General features: G+C 34.1%; 2 long non-coding RNA genes across 10 annotated transcripts in view; one reads left to right on the plus strand and one right to left on the minus strand.

Annotated features, from left to right (window-relative positions):
• Nucleotides 1–23942, plus strand: part of LOC123617697 (uncharacterized) — a 549026-nt gene that overhangs the window by 520025 nt on the left and 5059 nt on the right. The gene's annotated exons all lie outside the window — the stretch shown is intronic.
• LOC105071299 (uncharacterized) overlaps nucleotides 1–23942 on the minus strand; it is a 137827-nt gene that overhangs the window by 41049 nt on the left and 72836 nt on the right. The window lies entirely within an intron of this gene.

Here is a 23942-nt window from a genome sequence, read left to right on the forward strand (position 1 = left end):
TATGTACATATATGCATGACTGGGACATTGTGCTGTACACCAGAAATTGACATACTGTAACTGACTATACCTCAAGGAAAAAAAAGTAAAGTATGTGCAATGGACTGAATGCTTGTGTCTCCCCAAAATTCAGATGTTGAAACTCTAATCTTCAATGTGATGATATTTGAAGATAGAGCCTTGGGAGGTAATTAAATTATGAGGTAACTAAATCCCTCTACAATGGGAATAGCACTCTTTTAAGAAGAGACAAGAGAGCTTGCCTCCCCTTTCTCCCTCCACTGTGCTAGGATATAATTGGAAAGAGAGCCTTCATCAGGAACTAAATTGGCTTGCACCTCGATCTTAGATTTCCCAGCTTCCAGAACTGTATCAAGAGTCTATTGTTAAGCCACCCAGTGTACTGTATGTATCTTGTTACAACAGTGTGAACTAACTAAAATAGTATTATCGTATGCTACCTTTTATTGAATAAAGTGGGTAGATACATAATTTTTTAAGTAGTTTAACTACAAGGGAATGGAGGGAACAGGATGGAGGGATAGAGATAAAAGAATGAGACACGTAAATATAAACAAGTGATCTGTGACACGGGAACAAATGCAATTCAATAGAGAAAGGGTACTCTTTTCAACAAATGGTGCTAGAATAATTGGATGCCCATATGCAAAAAGGTGAATCAGAACACAGATTGTACACCCTTTCACATAAATTAACTAAACATAGTTTTACCGTATGGTCAATCCATTACTCTGTGTGTGTATCCCACATTGTCTTTAGGCTTTCTCCTATCAATGGACCAACAGACACTCAGCCTCCATGACTTGGTTATTGTAAATAATGTTGCAGTGAATATGAGGGTGCAGATGCCTCTTTGGGATAGTGATTTTTTTCCTTCAAGTATTTACCCAGAAACAGAATTGCTGCAGCATATGGTATTTCTTCATGTCAAATTTCTATTAATTATTTTTTTAATAAAATCAAATGAAAGAATGTACATGTATATCCAGCTAGTGGCATTAACATACATAGAGACACTGCACCAAGTGACTTTAAAACACAGTAATTTGACTTCGTAGTTCTAGTGAATAAGTTATAAGGATAAAAACCCCTCCCCCAAAAGTATGCTGTTTTGGTAACAATATGGCTATTGTTCTTCTGATACAGTTGTGTGTGTAAAGTGGGTGCAGTGAATAGTCATTATTTGATAGACTATTTCTATCAGTCCCAGGGTAATTGGTAACTGGGAGTGTCATAGTGGGACAGAGAACATACAGATGTAACATTAAAAAGATTTAGTGAAAAACACGAACAAAACAAAAAATTCTTTGGTTCTGAATTAGAATACTGAGAATTAATTACATTTTACCAGCTTTATCTATGGAAAATATTTTAAAATAATAATCAACCAGTAGTAATTGATGTGCACCCTGGGCACTCAGATTATGGCCCTGAAATAGCACTTTACTCTAAAAAAAGAAGCAAGGCTCCTTAGAGAAATTACACATTGAAATTTAAAGCAAGAAATGTACATGTTAAGTGTGACTATCATAATAAAATGAAGGAAGCTATCAAAAACTACTCTACCTGTGACAACATGATTTAGGAGCCAAATTTAAGAGTCTAAGAAAGGAACATTTTCAGCATCAATAATGAAAATAATTTCAATGGGTAGAAACACATCAAATTATTTAAATTCATGAGTTTATGATGACTTAAAAAAAAAAGAAAAAGGACTGGGAAAAAAGAAAATGATTTATGTTTGCCAAGATATGGTTAATTTTGTGTGTCAATTTGAATAGGCCATAGGGTGCCCAGATGTTTGGTCAAACATTATTCTGAATTTGTCTGTGAAGTTGTTTTGGGATGAGATTAACATTTGGATTGGTAGATGATGGAAAAAAGACTGTCCTTCCTAATGTGGGTGACGTTTATGCAATTAGTTGAAGGCTTGAATAGAACAAAAAGACTGACCTTTCCGTGAATAAAAATAAACTTCACCTGCCTGATGGCTGACGTGGGACATCTGTCTTCTCCTGCCCTTGGACCTTCAGCTCTCCTGATTTTCAGACTTTTAGACTCTGACTGGAACTACACCATGGGCTCCCCTGGGTCTCCAGCTTCTTGTATGAAGATCTTGGGACCTAGCTTCCATAATCATGTGAGCTAATTCCTTAAAATAAATCTCTTATACACATGGATACACTCTATTGATTCTGTTTTTCTGAAGAACTGACACCAGATAATCACCTCATTATTTTTGAAAACTTGCAAGTGAAAAGAATAAAACATTTATCCTGTCTTTCTATATGAATAGTATCACTGTGTAAACAACTAGTAGATGAGAAGTTTGTTTCATGTTACAGAACTCCATCTAAAAAAGAAGAAAGTACTGATAGAATTAAATACCATTTTGCAACCTCAAAATGACTTAATGGGTCTAGGAATTCATCAGCAGAGACAGAAAGAGGAGAATCATATAGTATATGCCTCTTGATTGAAGAACAAAATACTATCTTTGAAGAAGTCTTATAAAGACCCTATATCCAAATATCAATGGATGGAGAATACATTGATCAGAGGAACACATTAAATGGCATTACAGGGACAGAACCTGTAAAATGCCAACTATGAGAAATGAGAACATCTGTAGGACAACCAATATAGCTTTATCAACAAAAGAAAAGAAATTGCAAAAAACAAAAACATCTATGAATCAAAGAAATGGAGAGATATCCCACACTCTTGAGTTGGAAGAATTAATATTGTTAAAATAACCATACCACCCAAAGCAATCTACAGATTTAATGTGATCCCTATCAAATTACCCAGGACATTTTTCACAGAACTAGAACAAATAATCCTACGATTTATATGGAATCACAAAAGACCCAGAATTGACAAAGCAATACTGAAGAAAAAGAATGAAGCTGGAGGAATAACCCTTCCAGACTTCAAATAATACTACAGAGCTACAGTAATCCAAATGCCAGTGTGTGGTATTGGCACAAAAAGTCATATGGATCAATGGAACAGAATAGAGACCCCAGATATAAACCCACACACCTGTGGTCAATTAATCTTCAGCAAAGGAGGCAAGAATATACAGTGGAGAAAAAACAGTCTCTTCAGCAAGTGGTGTTGGGAAAGCTGGACAGCCACATGGAAATCAATGAAGTTAGAACACTCCCTTATACCATACACAAAAATAAACTCCAAATGGTTTAAAGACTTAAATATAAGACATGACACCATAAAACTCTAGAAGAGAACATAGGCAAAATGTTCTCTGACATAAATTGTAGCCATGTTTCCTTAGGTCAGTCTCCCAAGGCAAAAGAAATAAAAGCAAAAATAAACAAAAGGGATCTAATCAAACTTGTAAGCTTTTGCACAGCAAAGGAAACCATAAACAAAATGAAAAAACAACTTATGGGATGGGAGAAAATATTTGCAAATGATGTGGCTGACAAGTGCAAAATATACAAACAGCTCATAAAACTTAGTAACAAAAAAACAAACAGCCCAATCCAAAAATGGGCAGAAGACCTAGACATTTCTCCAAAGACATACAGATGCTCAACAGGCACGTGAAAAGATGCTCAACATGGCTAATTATTAGAGAAATGCAAATCAAAACTACAATGAGGTTATCACCTCACACTGGTCAGAAAGGCCATCATTAGAAAGTCTATAAATAACAAATGCTGGAGAGAGTGTGGAGCAAAGGGAACCCTCCTACACTGTTGGTGGGAATGTAAATTGGTGCAGCCACTATGAAGAACAATATGGAGGTTCCTTAAAAAACTAAAAATAGACTTACCATATGATCCAGCAACCCCATTCCTGGGCACATATCTGGAGGATGCTCTAATTCAAAAAGATACATGCCACCCCAAAGTTCATAGCAGCACTATTTACATTAACCAAGACATGAAAGCAACCTAAGTATCCATCAACAGATGAATGGCTAGAGAAGATTTGGTGTGTACACACACACACACACACACACAATGGAATACTACTCGGACATAAAGAAAAATGAAATAATGTCACTTACAGCAACATGGATGGATCTAGAGACAATCACACTAAGTGAAGAAAGTCAGAAAGAAAAATACCAAATCACTTATAGTGGAATCTAAATTATGATACAAATGAACTTATTTACAAAACAGAAACAGACTCAGAGACATAGAAAACAAATGTATGGTTACCAAAGGGGAAAGGGGGTGGGGTAGGGATAAATTCAGATTTTGGGATCAGCAGACACAAACTATTATACTTAAATTAAATTAAATTAAAACAGCAAGGTCCTACTGTACAGCTCAGGGAACTATATTTAATCTCCTGTAATAAACCATAATGGGAAAGAATATGAAAAATGATATATATGTACAACTGAATCACTTTGCTGTATACTGGAAACTAGCACAACATTGTAAATCAGCTATACTTCAATTTTAAAAATTAAATTAAAAACCTATGAAAAGACAGCCTATAGATTAAAAATATTTTTAAGTAAAACACTGCAAAAGGTAGAACTTATTTGGGTTCTAGTTCAAAACAGAGAACTGACAATAAATGATGACCTGCAAGTTTAAAGTCTTTTTATTTGCTGATAAAATAATTGTGCTTATTTTTGAGATTATCTTTTAGAAAGACTTAGCAAAAATTTATGGATAAAATAATTTAATATTTGGGATTTTACTTCAAAATAATGCAAGAAGAGGAAAAAATGAGTGGGGGTGGTATAGATGTGAAACCATGAGCCATTAGCAGATAATTGTAAGGTTGGTGGTGAGTCCAGGGTACTTCATCAATTTTTTTGTGTGCTTTTACTATGTTTTAAAATTTCCATAATCACACATTTTAATTTATACTACTAATGCATGGTAAAGAATAAGTGTTCTCTGAGCTATTTTTAAAAATAAACCAGTAACATTTGTCCAGTGATTTTTTTTAAATGTACTTATAAAACTGAAAGAGAATAGTGGGAAAAAACAGGGATAGTAGCCAAACTTCTTTGATTTGTAGATTTAATGCTGGAACCATAAAAATATTTTACATGATTATAAAATAAAATTCAATCAAAAAGAAATCATTAAAAATCTAAAAATGAAACAAATGAAGCTAACTCAGTCTCCAGTTGGTGGCATAATCATGCAGAGAAGAGCTATTCCAAATAACTTCAAGACACAGTAATTTCATTTTAGATTCTCAGTGGGAAATAATCTAAGAATAAACCACTTTTGATAATCATATTTTTGGTGGTAGTAATGGTATTATCATTCTAAAACTGGTGTATTTGTAATCTGGGATAGATCAAATGAGTATTTTTTTTTTGTCACTGAGAACTGGATTTTCAGCAAGGAGAAAATAGAGATCCTGATGTAAATTTAATGAGGATAAGTAAATAGTAATTCTGAATTTGACTTGGAAGTAACAGTACAAACACATAATGTATTTTATCTTCTAAAAATATATATCTTTCTCTGCTCTAGCCATGAAAAGTTCTAGAAACAATGACTAAAATCAACAATATATTAATTCCTACTGCTGCTGTAACAAATTACCACAAATTTAGTAACTTAAAATAGCACAGATTTATTCTCACAGTTCTAGAGGTCAGAAGTTCAAAGTCAGTTTTAACTGAGCAAAATTCAAAGTGTCAGTGGGTCTGGTTCCTTCTGGAGGCTCTAGGAGAGGAACCATTTCCTTGTTTTTCTCAATTTCTAGAGGCTACCTTCATAGTTAAGTTTCTGGTTCCTTTTTTTTTTTTTTCCCAACATTATTCAAACTTTTAGCTTTCATGATCACAATTCCTACTACTGATTCTGATCCTTTTGCCTCCTCTTATAAAGACCCTTGTGCTTACATTGGATCCAGCTACATAATTCAGGACAATTTCATCATCTCAAGATCCTTAATCACATCTGCAAAGTTCCTTTTACTATGTAAGAGGATATATTTGCAGGTGCTGGAAATTAGGGTATGACTACGTTTGATCAAGGGCCATTATTTGGCCTCTTAGTCTTCCCTCTAGCCCCCCCAAATTCATATCCCTCCCATATGCAAAATACATTCACCTACATTCAACCCCTATCCCAAGATCTACAGAAGTCTCAACTTATTACAGCATCAATTCAAATGCACAATCTCATCTGAGTCTCATTAGTTCAAGGCAAATATCTCATCATCTAAATTAGGTATGGGTGAGACCCTAAGTATGATCCATTTTGTAGCAAAATTTCTCTCCCCTTGTAAACCTGTGAAACTCAAGAGACAAATTATCATCTCCCAAAATACAATAGTGGTACAGGCATTAGATAAAAATTATAGATATTCCGATTTAAAAGGGGAGAAAATGAAAGACAGACAGGGAAGTCATTTGTCCCAAGCAGTTTTGAAATCCAAATGGGCAAACTACTTTAGTTTTCAGGTCCTGGGAGTAATCCTTCCTGGCCGATAGCTCTACCCTCCAAACTCCCAGCTCTGCCCTTATAATCATCCTTCCTTCCTCATGAAGGGTAGCATGTGTTTGCAGCTGAGTAATTTTATCAGCTTGTTTCCTGCTTTTAGAACATAAGAGTCCAACAGCTTTCTTTCATTTTGTCCTCTACCCCTTTCAGTCCAAGTTTGCAATGTCTCTGGGGTATAACATTCTCAAAAAACTTGTGACCCTTCCCCGTGTTTCACAGGGATTCACCATGTTAGACAACAATAATAGTATCAGTGAGTCTCTCTAACACTCAGATTGTAGTTGTGAAATCATTTCACGCCAAAAGGCACCCGATTCATTGTAGAAATGGCTAGTGGTTGGGGATAGGGAAATTACAAAATTAACATACCTGAGAGCTTATCATACCAAGAAGCAGAGAATTTACAAAAACCTACTAAAGTTAAGCCAAAAGGATTGAGAAGCCAGCCTGGTCTAAGATGCCAACAGTTGGGCATCAATAAGGATACTAGTGGAAATGGGTTGAAATACACCAAACGTGTTTAAATCCATGAGTTTATAATAATGCTAAAATGAATGAATGAAATAAAATCAAACAAAATAATACAGAATAAAAATTTCTCTGGTCCTCTTAAGTGGATGCTGTTGATCAATTTCTTCATTTTGAAAACTGGTAAATAAAGTGAAAGAATCAATAATTTATTCTATTTTCCCCATGTGACCTGAATCTCAGGGTAACAAAGAGTTGACAAGTATCAGAGAAATAAAGAGAATCAGACATTGTCTGTCTCCAAATTAGAAGTACATACCATTATTTATGAAAGTCCTTTTAAAAATATGTACTTGAATGTAATCCAAACTTCAGATCTATCGATTTACATAAAATAGGAGGTTCAGAAAGATATATTAAGGATATTATAGGGAATAATCATCAAAATCTCAACTAAAAACATCTATGGGATAGATGACAGGTATTTTAATTAAAAAATGAGGGGGAGAGAGGAAAACAGGAGGGGCTGATAGTACAGAGTTTCTTATATTTTAATATATATTTTTCACAACTGGAGTTCCTATTAAAATGCAGATTCAGATTTGTAGAGTATTATGTGGAGCCTAAGATTATGCATTTCTACCTAACTTCCTTGTGATGCTAAAGCTGCTAGGAGGAGCACGGCCAAAAATATGAGAGACTTATAACCAGTCAAATATGAGCATGTGACTTAGGTTCTGATTCAAGTAAATACACTGTTAAGAAAAAAAAATTATAGACAAGTAAAAGTGAACAATGAATATTTGATTACATAAAATAATTATTTGATTTTATAGCTTTTGATAATTGCAATGTGGTTATGTTTCTTGACTTATCTTTTAAAGATACATTCTGAAATTTCAAGGGTAAAATAACATGAAATCTTGGATGTGCTTCAAAATAATTGGCAATTGAAAGATAGTGAGCATGAAGAAGTTAGAGATGAAACTATTGACAATGTGTTGCTAACAGTTGAAGTAGGATGCGGTGCATTTATTTATTATATTATTTTCTGTTTTTAACTTGATAGAAATTTTACATAATAAAGTGTTTTACAAAAATCATTAGGGACAAATAAACATAAATATTAATCATAAGTTAAGGCAAGCATCATAGAAACAGATAACCAAGATACTAAAATTTCTTTAAATGTTCATAGTTTAAATTTTAAACAAGCAAAAGAAAACCTGACCTATCCAATAGAAAACAGAAAAGAAAAAAAAGTAAAACAAATAGAAACTACTAAATACTATTATGAAAGGAAATTCTAATATAACATCAATAAATGAATCAGTTTCACCAATTAAAGTCAAATTCTTAGATTTAAGAAATCAGTAACATATTTTCTATGAGACCCATTTAAAGCAAAAAGAATAAAAAAGAACTAAATTTAAATAATTGAAAAGTTACCCAGAAAAAAGTATGTACCAGAAATTGTGATAGCAATCTTAAATTCTGTAAAAATATAATCAAGGCAAAAATGATCATAATGTAGTATGGTATCTTTGACATTGGTAAAAACAGTAAAGAAAATACTCCTAAAATATAGCTTCAAATTATATAGAGTGGAGATTGATAGAAATTGAATATTTTAACACACTTTTTGGAAATTGATAGATTAAGCAGATAAAGAATAAGTAAATGTACAGGTTTCTTGATAGTCTCTTGATCTGTTTGGTTGAATAATACCATTTATATACTTGAGGTGTTAGCTATACAGAAAAATCTACACATGAGAGAGAGAATACTATCCTCTATAAAGGCAGATGATACATTTGCACTTATGTTTTTCTGCAAAGTAAGCCCAGAAATATCTAAAGAATCAACATCTTGCAGATTATGTTTTCTGATTGTAATGCAATAAGATTAAAAAATTTTAAGAAAATATAGCTAAAAATCAAATTTTAGAAGTCAATAATATATTAATTCATAACCCTTAGAATAATTAGAAATGAGAAGGAATAATGTAAAGTAAAAATAAACAGCACATGTCAGCATTTGTGGAACAAAGCCAATGAAATATTTATAGGAAAAATATAGCTTTAAATGTATGTATCATAAAGCCAGAAAGATTGAGAACAAATGAGTTGAGCATTTATTTGAAAAAGCTTTGGGGAAAAGCAATGGAGTTAACCCACAGAAATTAAAAAATAATAATAATGACAGAAAATATCACTCAATGGAGAAAAGAGATGATAAAAGAGAGAATGAGAAAGCAGTTACAAAAATATACAATGTTAAATTAAAACAAAACAACAGCCTTCAGAACAGGAGAAAGTATTTGCAAATGATGTGACTGACAAAGGTTTAATTTCCAGAATATATAAACAGCTCATACAACTTAACAACAAAAAAACAAACAACCCAATCCAAAAATGGGCAGAACATCTCAACAAGAAATTCTCCAATGAAGACATACAAATGGCCAATAGGCACATGAAAAAAATGCTCAATATCACTAATCATCAGAAAAATGCAAATCAAAACTATAATGAGGTATCACTTCATAACAGTCAGAATGGCTATCACTAAAAAGTCCACAAACAATAAATGCTGGAGAGGGTATGGGGAAGAGGGAACCCTCCTGCACTGCTGGGAGGAATGTAGCTTGGTGCAGCCATTATGGAAAACAGTATGGAGATTCCTCAAAAGACTAAAAATAGACTTACCATATGATACAGCAATCCCACTCCTGGGCATATATCTGGAGGGAACTCTAATTTGAAAAGATACATGCACCCCATTGTTCATAGCAGCATTATTTACAATAGCCAAGACATAGAAGCAACCTAAATGTCCATTGACAGATGACTGGATAAAGAAGCTGTGGTATATTTATACAATAGAGTACTATTCAGCCATAAAAAAGCATGAAATAATGCCATTTGCAGCAACATGGATGGACTTGGAGATCATCCTTCTAAGTGAAGTAAGCCAGAAAGAGAAAGAAAAATACAATATGATGATATCACTTATCTGTAAAAAGACAGAAATGAACTTATTTACAAAACAGACTGAAAGACATAGAAAACAAACTTAGTTACCGGGGGTAAAGGGGGTGGGAAGGGATAAATTAGGAGTTGAAGATTTGCAAATATTAACTACTATATACAAAGTAGATAAACAAGTTTCTTCTGTATAGCACAGGGAATATATCTTATAGTAACCTATAATGAAAAAGAATATGAAAAGAAATATGTATGACTGACAGAAACATTATGCTGTACACCAGAAATTGACACAACATTGTAAACCAACTATACTTCAATTTAAAAAAAAAAGAATCAAATGAGAATTTAAAAATTGACATTGTAATCAAAGAGCCTTCCCCAAATGCCCTTGACCCATACAGTTATAGAGGTCAATTCTACAAAGCTTTCAACAATCAAGTAATTCTTACAAGTCGTTCCAAAACACTTTAAAAAAAAAAAAAAAAAGATAAATGTGCTTGGCTTACTTTATGAGGCTGGTACAACATTTCCAAAACATGAAAAGGAAAAAGGGGGAAAAATAAAAAGAAAAGAAGAAAAGAAAATTTTAGGTGCATGCTACATGAAACATAGTTGTAAATAACCTCCGTAAAAATGTTAGCTATCTAAAATTTACATTGTATTAACAAAAATTATGATCCCAAGAATGCAAGTAAAATTTTACATCAGAAAATCCATGAATAAATTTCTCGGATGAAAAAAGAAATATCTTATCATTACCTCTGTAGTTTCAGAAAAAGAATTTAGAAACTTCAGTACCTATTAAAATGTCAATAAAAATACATGATCATGGTGTATGATCCTACTGTATTGTTGGATTTGGTTTGCTAGTATTTTGTTAAGGAGTTTTGCATTTATGTTGATCAGTGATATTGGCCTGTAATTTTTTATTGTGATTGTCTGGTTTTTGTGTCAGGGAGACACTGGCCTCATAGAATGAGTTTGAAGTGTTCCTTCCTTTGCAGTTTTTTGGAATAGTTTGAGAAGAACAGGTATTTATTCTTCTCTAAAAGTTTGGTAGAATTCACCTGTGAAGCCAGCTGATCCTGGAGTTTTGTTTGTTGGGAGTTTTTAAATTACTGATTCAATTTCATCACTGACATCAGTCAGTTCATATTTTCTATTTCTTCCTGGTTCAGTCTTGGGAGATTGTATCATTCTAAGAATTTGTTCATTTCTTCTAGGCTGTCCATTTTATTGGCATATGGTTGTTTATAGTAGTCTCTTATGAGCCTCTGTATTTCTACGGTGTCAATTGTAACTTCTCCTTTTTCATTTCTGGCTTTATTGACTTGTATCCTCTCCCTTTTTTTCTTGATAAGTCTATCAAATTTGTTTATTTTTTCAAAGAACCAGCTTTTAGTCTCATTGATCTTTTCTATTGACATTTTAGTGTCTATTTCATTTATTTCTGCTCTGATCTTTATGATTTCTTTCCTTCTACTAATTTTGGGTTTTGTTTGTTCTTCTTTCTCAAGTTCCTTTAGGTATAGGGTTAGGTTTTTATCTGAGTTTTTTTCTTGTTCCTGAGGTAAGCTTGATCCAGTGGGATTTACCCCAGGGATGCAAAGATTCTTCCAAATCAATCAATGAATCAATCAATGTGATACACATTAACAAAATGAAAAATAAAAACCGTATGATCATCTCAATAGATGCAGAAAAAGCTTTTGATAAAATTCAACATCCATTTATGATAAAGACTTTCCATAAAGCAGGCACAGAGAGAAAATACCACAACATAATAAAGGCCATATATGACAGAGCCACAGCTGACATTATTCTCAATGGTGAAAAGATAAAAGCATTTCCTCTAAGGTCAGGAATAATACAAGGATGCCCACTCTGACCACTTTATAGTTAAACATAGTTTTGGAATTCCTAGGCACAGCAATCAGACAAGAAAAAGAAATAAAAGAAATCCAAATTGTAAAGGAAGACATAATGTCACACAAAAGACTGTAGACACAAAGGAGTACATAAGGTATGGTTCCATTTGTATGTAACTCAGATAAATGTCACAAGACATGAAGGAATCTTTGGAGTCCTTGAAAGATTACATACAGTGATGTCAAAGGTAATTATATGGCTATATACAAAAATAAAAATTCATCAAGCTAAGATTTATACAACTTACTATATGTAATTCATACCCCTATTAAAAAGCAAACAATCAATAACACTTCTCTAATGGGCACTAACATAATCTAAAATATAATAAACCAAAGAGGGTATTCATGATAGTGCAAAAAATACTGTAAAATCTAGGAATTAACAAATAATACATACAATTTTTAAGGATAAAACTTTTAAATTAGAAAAAGACATAAATACAGATTTCAATACATGGGTAGACATTCCCCATCCTTGGTTATAAATAATTTACTAATATGAATATATCCATGTTCCCTGAATTTTTGGAAGATAATAAATTTATCCTGTAATTCACATGGCAAACCAAATGTAAGCAAACAGCCAAAAAAAAATCTAAAAATGAAAAGCAAAGGAAGGGGTTCTGCATCTAAGGAGCCTGGAAGTTACCACTTTGTCCTAAAAAGTAAAAAGGTGAACGTACTGAAAAATTAACTCTTTTGAGACCTATCATACAGAGGAGGACATAGTGCAAACACTGTGCTCAAGATTGGAGAGACTGGAAAATACAGGGAGTATGACTCACTGGAGCAGAGACTCACAAGTGGAAACCACCTCAGGAACCAGTGCTTGTAAAAAGCAAAACAAAACAAAACAAAACAAACCTGAGCTGTAATTGATGAATCACGGGGTGATCTGTACAATTCTGAAAATTAAAGTCTCCAAGGAAATTGGACAGTTCATATGAGAACCGCCACAACCTTGTGAGATTGACCCCCGGGAACTCTCCCAAGTTCCCACAATAAATATGGGAGAAAAATCCCCTTCCCCTTAGGAAAGGAAACCATTTTGTAATACGCCAGAGCACTCTGTTCGTCAGAAGTTCTGCCCTCAGGGGAAACTTGTTAACTTAGAGTCTCACCTGCTAGGATATTATCAGAGCCTATTTCACCTGGGTAAAAGGACATGATTTCAGTCCACTTTAGCCACCCTCTGCCATCTTAGAGAGAAGGGAAAACTGAGAAATATTTGTGAAATTCACAGTCCAGAGGTGTAGGCTCATTAAAAGACCGAAACATAATCACAATACTATAGAACACTTCCCCTCCCCCCACACCTTACTGCCACATCACTAAAGATGTTCAACTGTCAAGAAAATATACAAGGCATGCCAAAGGCAAAAACAAAAACAGAAAAACAAAAAACAAAAAAACACATGATTTAAAGAGAAAGACCAGGCATCTGAACAAGACATGGTAGGGATGTTGGAATTATCAGACAGGGAATTTAAAACAACTATGATTAATAAGCTAAGGGCCTAATGGATAAAGTAGGCAACATGCAAGAACATACAGGAAATGTAAGCAGAGACATAGAAATCCTATTTAAAAAATCAAAATGAATTGCTAGAGATTTAAAACACTAACATAAATGAAGGATGTCTTTAATGGGCTTATTAGTAGACTTCACATGGCTGAGGAAAGGATCCCTGAGCTAGAGGATACATCAATAAAGTCCATGAAAACTGAAAAGCAAAACAAACAACATGAGGGAAAAAAAGAACAGACTATCCAAGGACTGAGAGGCAACTACAAAAGATGTAACATAAATATAATGGGAATAACAGAGGAGAAAAAAAGAGAAACAACCAGAAAAAATATTTGAAATAATAATAACTGAGAATTTCCCCCAAATTATTGTCAGACACCAAACCATATATTCAGGAAACGCAGAGAACACAATGCCCAGAAAACTGCATCTAGGCATATCATTTTCAAACTACAGGAAATTAAAGATAAAATAAATCTGAAAGAAGCCAGAGGGGAAAAAATTCTTACAGAGGAATAAAGATAAGAACTACATTAAACTTTTCCTTAGAAACCATGCAAGCAAGAAGAGACTGGAGTGAAATATTTAAAGTATTAAGAGGAACAAAAACCATCTTATTATTATGTATCTTGTAAAATTATACTTAAAAAGTAGAGGAGAAATAAAGACCTTCTCAGGCAAACAAAACTTGATGGAATTTGTTGTCGATAGACTGCCTTGCAAGAAGTGTTAAAGGAGTTCCTTGGAGAAAAGAAAAATAATTTAGCTCAGAAACTTAAATCTACATAAAGGAAGAGCATCAAAGAAGGAATAATTGAAAGTAAAATAAACATTTGCTTTTGTTATTTTAAACTGATCTAAAAGATAGCAGTTTGTTCAAAATAACATTTCCAATAATGTATTTATATACATACTTATATATATATATATATTTATGTATAATATATATATGTATATATATAATATATATATTTATGTATAAATATGTATGTATATATATTTATGCAAAAGGAATGACAACAATGATATGAGAGAGGAGGGCAAGATTAGAACTATTTCATTCTTTTACGATACACTACCCATGAAGCAGTATAGTGATATTTAAAGTAGCCTTGCATTAGATGTAAATGTATATTGCAAACTCTAGGTTAAGCAATTTTTTAAGTGATATATATATATATATATGCAATATATATATATACATATATATATGCAATACACTAAGAAAAGAAAGAATATGGAATCAAAATATTTAGTTAAAATCATGAAAATAAAAAGTAGAAAACAGTAACAAATATGGTAGATATGAATCCAACTATATAAAAAATCACTTTGAAACTCAAGGATTCAAATGCATCTTGAAAGACAGAGATTGTAGATTGGATCAAAAAAAAAAAAGAAACCAATGATATTGTCTACAAGAAATCCACTTTAAACATAAAGATACATATAGACTAAAAGTGAATGAACAGAGGGAAATATAACATGCCAGCACTAATCAAAAGAAGCAGGAGTAGCTATATTAATTTCAGACAGAGCATACTTCAAAGAAAAGTTACCAGGTATAAAGAAGGTGTAACATAATATTAAAGGAGTCAACTCTAAGAGAACATTACAATTCCTAATGTGGATTTGCTATTCTTTATTTATATATAAATTCTAGGCAAAATCAATCACTGATTCATTACAGAGTTGCTTTTGTAAATTCCTTTATATATATATTCATATATATATATATATATGAGATATATATATATATATATATATATCTCATCACCCCTTTCTACCATCACCTTTAGCAAATGAGAATAATCTTTCATAACTTTCATCCAACTCATGTGATAATCTAAGGAAAGATCTGAGGATCCAGCAGAGATAGGGGCAAATTTATGACAGAAGTCATTTCTGCCTCTCTGTTTCTGAAGCTTCCTCAGGGATAGATAGTTAAGTCAAGAAAGGATTCAGATACCAGTTATCTAACTGAGTTCCAGAATGTTCCCAAGTATACCTCTAAACCAAATATGCCCCCAAAGCCAAGATCTACATATGGGATCTACACTGGGAAATTTGGGCCCATATTTCTTCCTTTCTGAAGCACTCTACTGGTCCCCTACGCCATCACCTGGGTAAAATTAGCTCTTAGAGAGTCTGTAATTTTAATGAAGCCTCTCACCAAATGGAGCAAAAGCTGTACCAGATTGGTAAGCCTGGGAAATGCCTAAACATAAAGGCAGTTACCAGTGTTAACTTCATAACCTACTTTCTCTCTTTCCACAATATTTTCCTCCCTTTGGCCTATGTTTTTTTTTCCTTCCTACTGGATTAACAGGGTACTAAGACTGTTTCTCAAATGCTTAGTTCCTCTAATGTGTTAGCCTTTTCATGTTTTCTTTGATACAACCTATATATTTTACTTTCCTCCTCAAACTCTCTCCAAATTAGAACTCATTTCTTCTCCTCCAGCCACTCTGGGCTCTGCTAGTTACTGGCTAACAAAAGAGTAAATTTAGGAATGGCTGACTAGTAATGGCAAAATCTGAAAGCCTTTCCAGATGTTTACATTAGGTCTTAACCCAAATGAATGAAAAACTCACATACTCTCCGTACTCTAGAAGAGTTCATTGAGGACCTGATTTTAGAGGGAGCCTTGAACAGGAGAGAGCTTCAAGGCACAGAGCTCAAGACTTTTACCACCGATTCAAAAGCAACTGACCTACTGTTTCCTGCTTTCATGTTGGGGTTATGAATAAGATTTAAGAGGGTAAAGAGCATTCTACTATTTTAAGTTTTAAAAAGGACAAACATAAAGAAAACCACTGAGGTAGAGGGCTGTGGATATGAGCTTGCTGACCATCCCTGTACAATCTCTGCAGGAGTGAGCCCTTACCAATGCCTCGTTCTGTGGCAGGACGTCTACATTCCTAGGCTGCCCCAGAGCCAGCGAAGGGGAAGAGTCATTACTCTACACGTTGGTTTCAGTATTTTTATTTTTGCAGGTCTCTGATGCAAAGCTTTTAAATGCCCTTGCAAATGTAAAGCATGTGTACACACACACTCACACACACACACCCCACCCTCCAAATCATCATGTCTGCAGCCAGTGTTGATCATTAACATTGTTCCTCAGAAGTATGACAGAACTGTCATTATGTCAAAACAGGCTTTTCTTACTTTTCATTTAAAAAAAAAAAAATCCCCATCTGCTTACTTGTTTCAGCCCTCTGCGGTGAACCAAGAAAGCCTTGCAAAGGTTTATAGACACAGGTTGGACTCCCTAAGTAAAGAACACTGCAGGATGCTTTTATATGTAATGAGAACTCCCAAAATCCACAGTCTTAGAGCAATCCAGGTATCTAAATTACTGATGCATTAAATTCACTTGGGTAATACAGTAGTAAATAATAAAACTTTAACAAAAACATCATTGGCCAGTTTCTATGAGTTTTCATAAATTGAAATATATCTCCATAATCCAATTCCTTTGATTTTTCCATTGTATTCTTTCAACTTTGTACATATAAATTAAGATTTAAAGCTTACAGGTAATTTAATAAACACTTAATGCAGCATGTTTGTCATTAGAAGAAATGTTTGTCATTAATTACCCAGCCCCTGTGTTAAGAAGAACAATACCCAGAAATATTGTTTTCATTTTCTCAAATGTTGAAGCCAGAGCAGTCTATGGGTGAAAGTAATGCTTAGTCTAGTTAAGCTGAAAGATAGAAAAAAGTAAAAAATGAAAAAAGAAGGAAGGAAGAAAAATGAAGAAAGGTAGGCCTGGAGGGAGTGTGGGAGGAGGGAGGAAAAACAAAAAGATTACCCATGTTGGATTCCAGTTCTAAATCAGCACTTTAGTTTACAAGATTTTCCAATCCCCCACTGAGGGGTTTAGCTGAGGATAATTACAATATTTGAGTCACTAAATCAATTTAAGTCATGTTAATGATCTGTTAACTTTAAAACTGTTAGTTTTAGCGATTCAGTAGCATTCCTGATTTCAAATGAACACATCTGTAATCCTGAGAATTACTGTCTTGATGTGGAGGCAAAGGGAACTAGAGATCAACAGTGGTCACACTACATTATTATCCAATTGTGCTTAATGGAGAGTTTCTAGTGAATGGGAATGATAAGAATTCCTGTTTCAGCCTAAATCAGTATATTCCTTTGCTTAAAAAGTTACTAAAATATTGAGTAAATGTCCCCCTTTAGTATGGGAGTTATGGAATGTAATTATAATCTACTTAAGTCAGTGAAGAGAAACCAACTTTACACAATTACATAACAATGTTTCTAACATTTGTTTAATGGTTAGAGGTTTTTTCAGTAATAAAAAGTGTGTTTAAATCTAATAAATAATAAACTGTCATGATTTCATCTACCCCTCAAATTCTTCTTTCCCCTTTTCCCCTCTTTTTTATTAGTAGCATGACTACCTATCAATATCCAGTAAGTCTCTGGTGACATTGATTATAAGAAGTTCATAAATAGATGAATGAAAAAAATATAAAAATTATGAGTATCAATAACAATGTACTTCCATAGGCCATGCTCTGCATTAAGTACTAAAGATTACTCCATGAGTAAGATGTGGCACCTCCCTGCTGGAGTTGAGGGTTTAAAATCCTCACTAAGGACATCCCTATTTCTACCAGTGGTCTTATTAGAGTAAGAGAATGGCAGCTCTTAATTCTTCATATAGCTATTGTCAAAGGATATTTCCCAGGTACAGCAAATAACTAAATCTATAGTCTCTAGTCCAGTAAAATGGCCACTTAATTCTGCAGCTGGGAAAGGACGGCTGCCTTGTTACTGCTGGCCAGATCACTTTCCAGGTGACTTACTCTTTATCAACATCTTGAATTCTTAGCCATTCAAAGTGATACTTAGAAAGAGCAAGGAATATTCCTTTAATTTTCCCAATTCTATGAACATTGGAAAAAAGTCAAAGATGCGGTTTGGCTACAGCCAACTTAAAATACATTTTGGTTTAAAGTATAGACATACGCCATTTCCAGACATAGCTGAAGAAGAGGTAGGGTTGATAAGATGCTTTAGAATGATGGCCATGTCAAGAACCTGGAAGTCTCCACACAGAAACTATCAGAACTAATAAATGAATTCAGCAAGGTAGCAGCATATAAGACTAACATACAAAAATCTGTCACGTTTCTATACACTAATAATGAAATATTAGAAAGAGAAAATTTGAAAACAGTCTTGCTTAAAATCACATCAAAAAAATAAAATATCTAGGAATAAACTCAACCAAGGAGGTGTGAGACCTACGTAAAGGAAATTGAAGATGACTGCAAAACTGGAAAGATATCCTATGCTCTTGGATTGGAAGAATTAATATTGTTAAAATGACCATACCACCTGAAGCAATCTATAGATTTAATGCAATCTCTATAAAAATACCCATGACATTTTTCACAGAACTAGAACAAATAAACCCTAAAATGTATATGGAACTACAAAAGGCCCAGGATTGCCAAAGCAATCCTGAGAAAAAAGAACAAAGCTGGAGGTATAACCCTCCCAGACTTCAGACTATACTACAAAGCAACAGTAATCAAAACAGTGTGGTACAGACACAAAAACAGACATATGTATCAATGGAACAAAACAGAGAGCCCAGAAATAAACCCAACACACCTACAGTCAACTAATCTGCAACAAAGGAGGCAAGAATATACAAGAGAAGAGATATATACAATGAAGAGAAGATAGTCTCTTCAAAAAATGGTGTTGGGAAAGTTGGACAGCTACATGTAAAGCAATGAAACTAGAACATTTGTTCACATTGTATACAAAGAAACTCAAAATGGTTTAAAGACCCAAAATGTGAGAAATGAAACCATAAAACTCCTAGAGGAGAATACAGGTAAAACATCTTGACATGAATCATAGCAGTATTTTCTTAGATCCGTCTCCCAAGGCAAAAGAAATAAATGCAAAAATAAACAAATGGGACCTAATCAAACTAAAGCTTTTGCACAACAAAAGAAACAATCAACAAAATGAAAAGACAACCTACCGGATGGGAGAAAATATTTGCAAATGATATGACCAACAAGGGGTTAACATCCAAAATATACAAGCAGCTTATACAACTCAATAAAAAAAAAAAAAAAGAACCCAATAAAAAAACCCAATTAAAAAAAATGGGTAGAAGAACTGAATAGACATTTTTCCAAAGAAGACATACACATGGCTAATGGGCACATGAAAAGATGCTCATCATTGCTAATTATTAGAGAAATGCAAATCAAAACCACTATGAGGTATCACCTCACACCTGTCAGAATGGCTATCATCAAAACATCGACAAATAATAAATGCTAGAGAATATGCATGAAAAAGAGACAACTTGTACAGCATTGGTGGGAATGTAAATTGGGGCAGCCACTATGGAGAACGGTATGGAGGTTCCTTAAAAAACAAAAAGTAGACCTGCCATATGATCCAGCAATTCCACTCCTGGATATATATAGAAGAAAGAAAGAAAGAAAGAGAGAAAGAAAGAAAAAAAAAAAAAAAGAAAGAAAAAAAAAAAGAAAGAAAACTCTTATTTGAAAAGATACATGTATCCCAATGTTCACAGCAGCAATCTACAACAGCCAAGACATGGAAGAAACCCAAGTGCCCATTAACAGACAACTGGATTATCACATTTGACTTTACTATTGGATTACTACTATTGGATTACTACATTCTATTGATTCTTATTTTGTGGTTGGCTTTATTCCTTTGGTAACTATGTAAGTTTAAAAAGCTAAAACTCTAAACTGTTCTTAGAAACAATGAACAGTACACATATGTCAATTAAAAATATGTACAGTATATTGTATATATGTATTTACATGCAATATATTGTATATGTGCAGTCAAATTGTATCAATTTTACTTAATAAAACTGAAAAAAATAAAAACAGACAATTGGCTTAAGAAAATGTGAGATATATATATATAGTGGTATAGTATAATGGTGTGTATATATAATAGAATATTACTCAGCCATAAAAAAGAAGGAAATATTGCCACTTGCAGCAACATGGATGCACCTAGAGAATATTATGTTTAGTGAAATGTCAGAGAAAGACAGATATCATATGATCTCACTTAAATGTGGAATCCAAAAAATAATACAAATGAATCTATATACAAAACAAAAACAGACTCATAGACATAAAAAACAAACTTTTGGCTACCAAAGTGGGGCAGGGAGGACAAATTAGGAGCATTGGATCAACAGATACAAACTACTATACATAAAATAAATAATCAACAAGAATTTACTGTACAGCACAGAGAATTATACACAATAACTTATAATAACCTATAATGTAATATAATCTGCAAGAAAAAAAGAAAAAAAAATCACTATGCTGTATACCTGGGACCAACACAATATTTTAAATCAACTATACCACAATTTAAAAAAATAACGATGGCCACGTAGAATAAGCAATGGCCCCAAGTGTGACGCAAACCTAAACCCAAGGTTGGACCCAGAGATAGAGGCAATTTCAATTCCTACTCTCTTCTGTATTTCCCCATCTTTTCTCTCCTAACTCTAGAGAAAGTATTGTGTGTGAGTGAAGGTAAGGGCATTTATAGAAGCCATAGGATCTGCTTTAGTTTATAACTAAAAGAAAATCCTGTCCATTTTGGTATAATAAATTCTCATTAGCAGACAGTTTGTGATATACTTCACAGGATACATCCAAGTGTGGTGACACCAGGGTTCAGAATTCTTTCCCAGTCATACTGCCAGGTGAACGGCTGAGTCATCAGTGGCTTCAGGATGTGTTCAACTTGCCTTAAGCAGAAAGCCCTCATTAAGAATGCACGGAGGTCAATGGGGGCCAGTACCCTGTTAGGAACATGTTTCTCTCTTGAGGCCTGAGTGCTGGCTCTTCTCTTCCCTCTTCATAGAAGGTCTAGTCTTGGTTTGAAGCTATGTTTTTTTCTAAGTGATCTACCAAATTTACAATTTTTTGCTACACTTTTGCATGCACCAATGTACAAAGAGTAAGTAAACACCTAAATACTTAATAGTTGTCTCTACCCTGGTTCACAGTATTTATATACTTTATCCTGAGCAATAATATCCATGAATCAAGGTTTGATATGCCTGCTATATACTTCCTACTCCATACCGAAATGTATTCTTACTAAAATCTAAAATGTCAATTGGTGTACCTCTCTAAAACATCTCATCCATCATACCCCAGAAATGAGAGAACCATTCTTAGAAAAGTTTTAGTGCAAAATAGGATCTATTCCAATTGAGAAAACAACATTATGAAAAATTATGATTTTTTAAAAATGCAGGTGTAACCTTTTTTTTTTTAAACTAATGGAAAAACAACATGTAAAGTGCTAATCTGACTCAGTTTGACCCAAGAGATTAAGAAAAAAGCAGCATTTGTCAGATACTTTGCTGAAACAATGTCAGGAACATTTTGTCTAAAAAAATGGACTTCAAGTATTCTTGAAATGTATTCACAGTAAGTAGACAATCATCAACTTGTGACAACTTTCTTATGAACTTATTGTAAGAGAAACCCGTCATTTCTTATAATCTATAATTAGGGAATATTTTCAAATAAGTCCTTTGGGGAGCTCCTCCCTCTCAAGAAGGAGGATCCTCTCTTAGGTACTCAAGCCCATCAAACCCACATGTAGAGACGAAGCACACAGTAACAGTATCATAGGTCCAGCATCATGCTTGCTTTTATGAAGAGACCTTCATGGAACATGAGGTCTTTGGTCCCTCAAGCAGCCCTTTAGTCTAGCTGATGAGACTAAGGCTAATATACATCAGGCAAGAGAGACAGAAATAGAAGATGGTCTGTAACCACGGGTAAACCCATCTCCTCACGGGACAATGCAGAGACAGGACACTTGCTGGGACTGCTAGCCCTAGTGTTTGTTAAAATACGTCATTGCCTAGATAAAAGTAAGAGATTTAGCTTTCACAACATAAAAACTCCAGAAAAAACAAATGTATTCCCTTAGGGTAAAACAAAGCATGGAGAATTTCAACTCCAAAAGCAGAATTTTTCTAAGTCAGAGGTAACTGGGGGAACAGAATTGGAAGCCAGTGCATAGCCCTAGGAGGGAGCTTGCCACTACACATGGCAGCTACACATTTTTCCTTTTCTTCATATTACTGCTACATCCGCGCTCACACTTACTTCCTTGGGCTTGGGGATCTGTTTCTCATTTGAGTCCCCTACTTTATCTTCCTTTTTGGTATCGTTTCTCAATTATTAAATTTTATGCCTATTATTATTAATAATAAAAGACTCCAGATTCAAATAACATTTTTTTTTCCTGGGGTTTGGAAGTCAAGCCAACTAAGACTAGAGTGGGATCAGTGGCTCCCATGGGTATTAATGAGGGAATCATGAGAGGGTGCTGTCACCTGGGAACCCAGTTCATGTTATGGAGACCCTGATACTGCCATTTTCCAAAGACTTTTTTTTTCCAATGGGCCTTTGTCCTTCAACCTCTGTTTTTGATGAATCTGCTTAATACAGAATGTTTAATCTCAAAGCCAGATACACTGCCCTGTTCACAGGATGCCAAACATCTGGGTGAGAGAAAGTATCAGCCCTAAATGGCCATTTCCAAATACTCAGGTGTTTAGATATGCAGGGACAAATCATCTGGGACTGTGGGACAGTGTTTATCCAAATGACTTGACAGTCTTCACTGTTGCCTTTGAATGGCCCTCAGACAATGTGGATTCCTATTATTTGTCTATAATTTATCATTATTTTATCATTACTACACTGGAAAATGGTAGGTTAGTCTTCAAATTTATGTTAACATTCTACCATAATCCAAATTTTAAAAAGCTTTTCTCCAACAGGTTACCTAATTAGCCTTTTCCCCACTGAGGGCTAGAGCTACTCTAACATCATTCATACATAAACAGTCCCTCATCCTGGGAGGACAGCCAGTGAGCAAGCTCCACTGCCCAAGCATATACATAGGGGACACTACACTCATGCATTCCTTTCCACTACCCTTGGCAGAGAGCTTGACATTGACCTGAGACACACCCTCTCTCTCCATTAAAAACAGATGTACCTTGACCACTTCAACTTCCAAATCAAAGTGCAGAATCCCTCAATAAGCTTATGTGGGTAACACAGTTCAGGGGGGAAAGCTGTATTTATGAAGACTTCGGACTAAATTGAGAATAGGCTTCTGGACTCAAGCCAACAAGGAAGACAAAGGAAATAGGGGAAACCGTCCCATTTATTATCACTACCTTGTAGAAAATACCCAACACTTTTTGCATCAAGATATAAGACCCTGTTTGATAAGTGATCTTGTTTTGATGAGTGGTCTTGTTTCCCTGTCACGATGTTTGCAAGGAGAGGGTCCGCCATTACCGATAACGAGCCCAGCAATTGTCTAGGGAATTGGTTTTCCTCTTTGAGAAGCCATAAATCTTGCGGCTGTTTATTGTGACCTAACGGGACCTCTGTCTGAAGGACTGGTAGGCGTATGCTGACTCTCA

The sequence above is a fragment of the Camelus bactrianus genome, chromosome 11 (genome assembly GCF_048773025.1).
Source record: "Camelus bactrianus isolate YW-2024 breed Bactrian camel chromosome 11, ASM4877302v1, whole genome shotgun sequence".
In the NCBI taxonomy this organism is placed as follows: Eukaryota; Metazoa; Chordata; class Mammalia; order Artiodactyla; family Camelidae; genus Camelus; species Camelus bactrianus.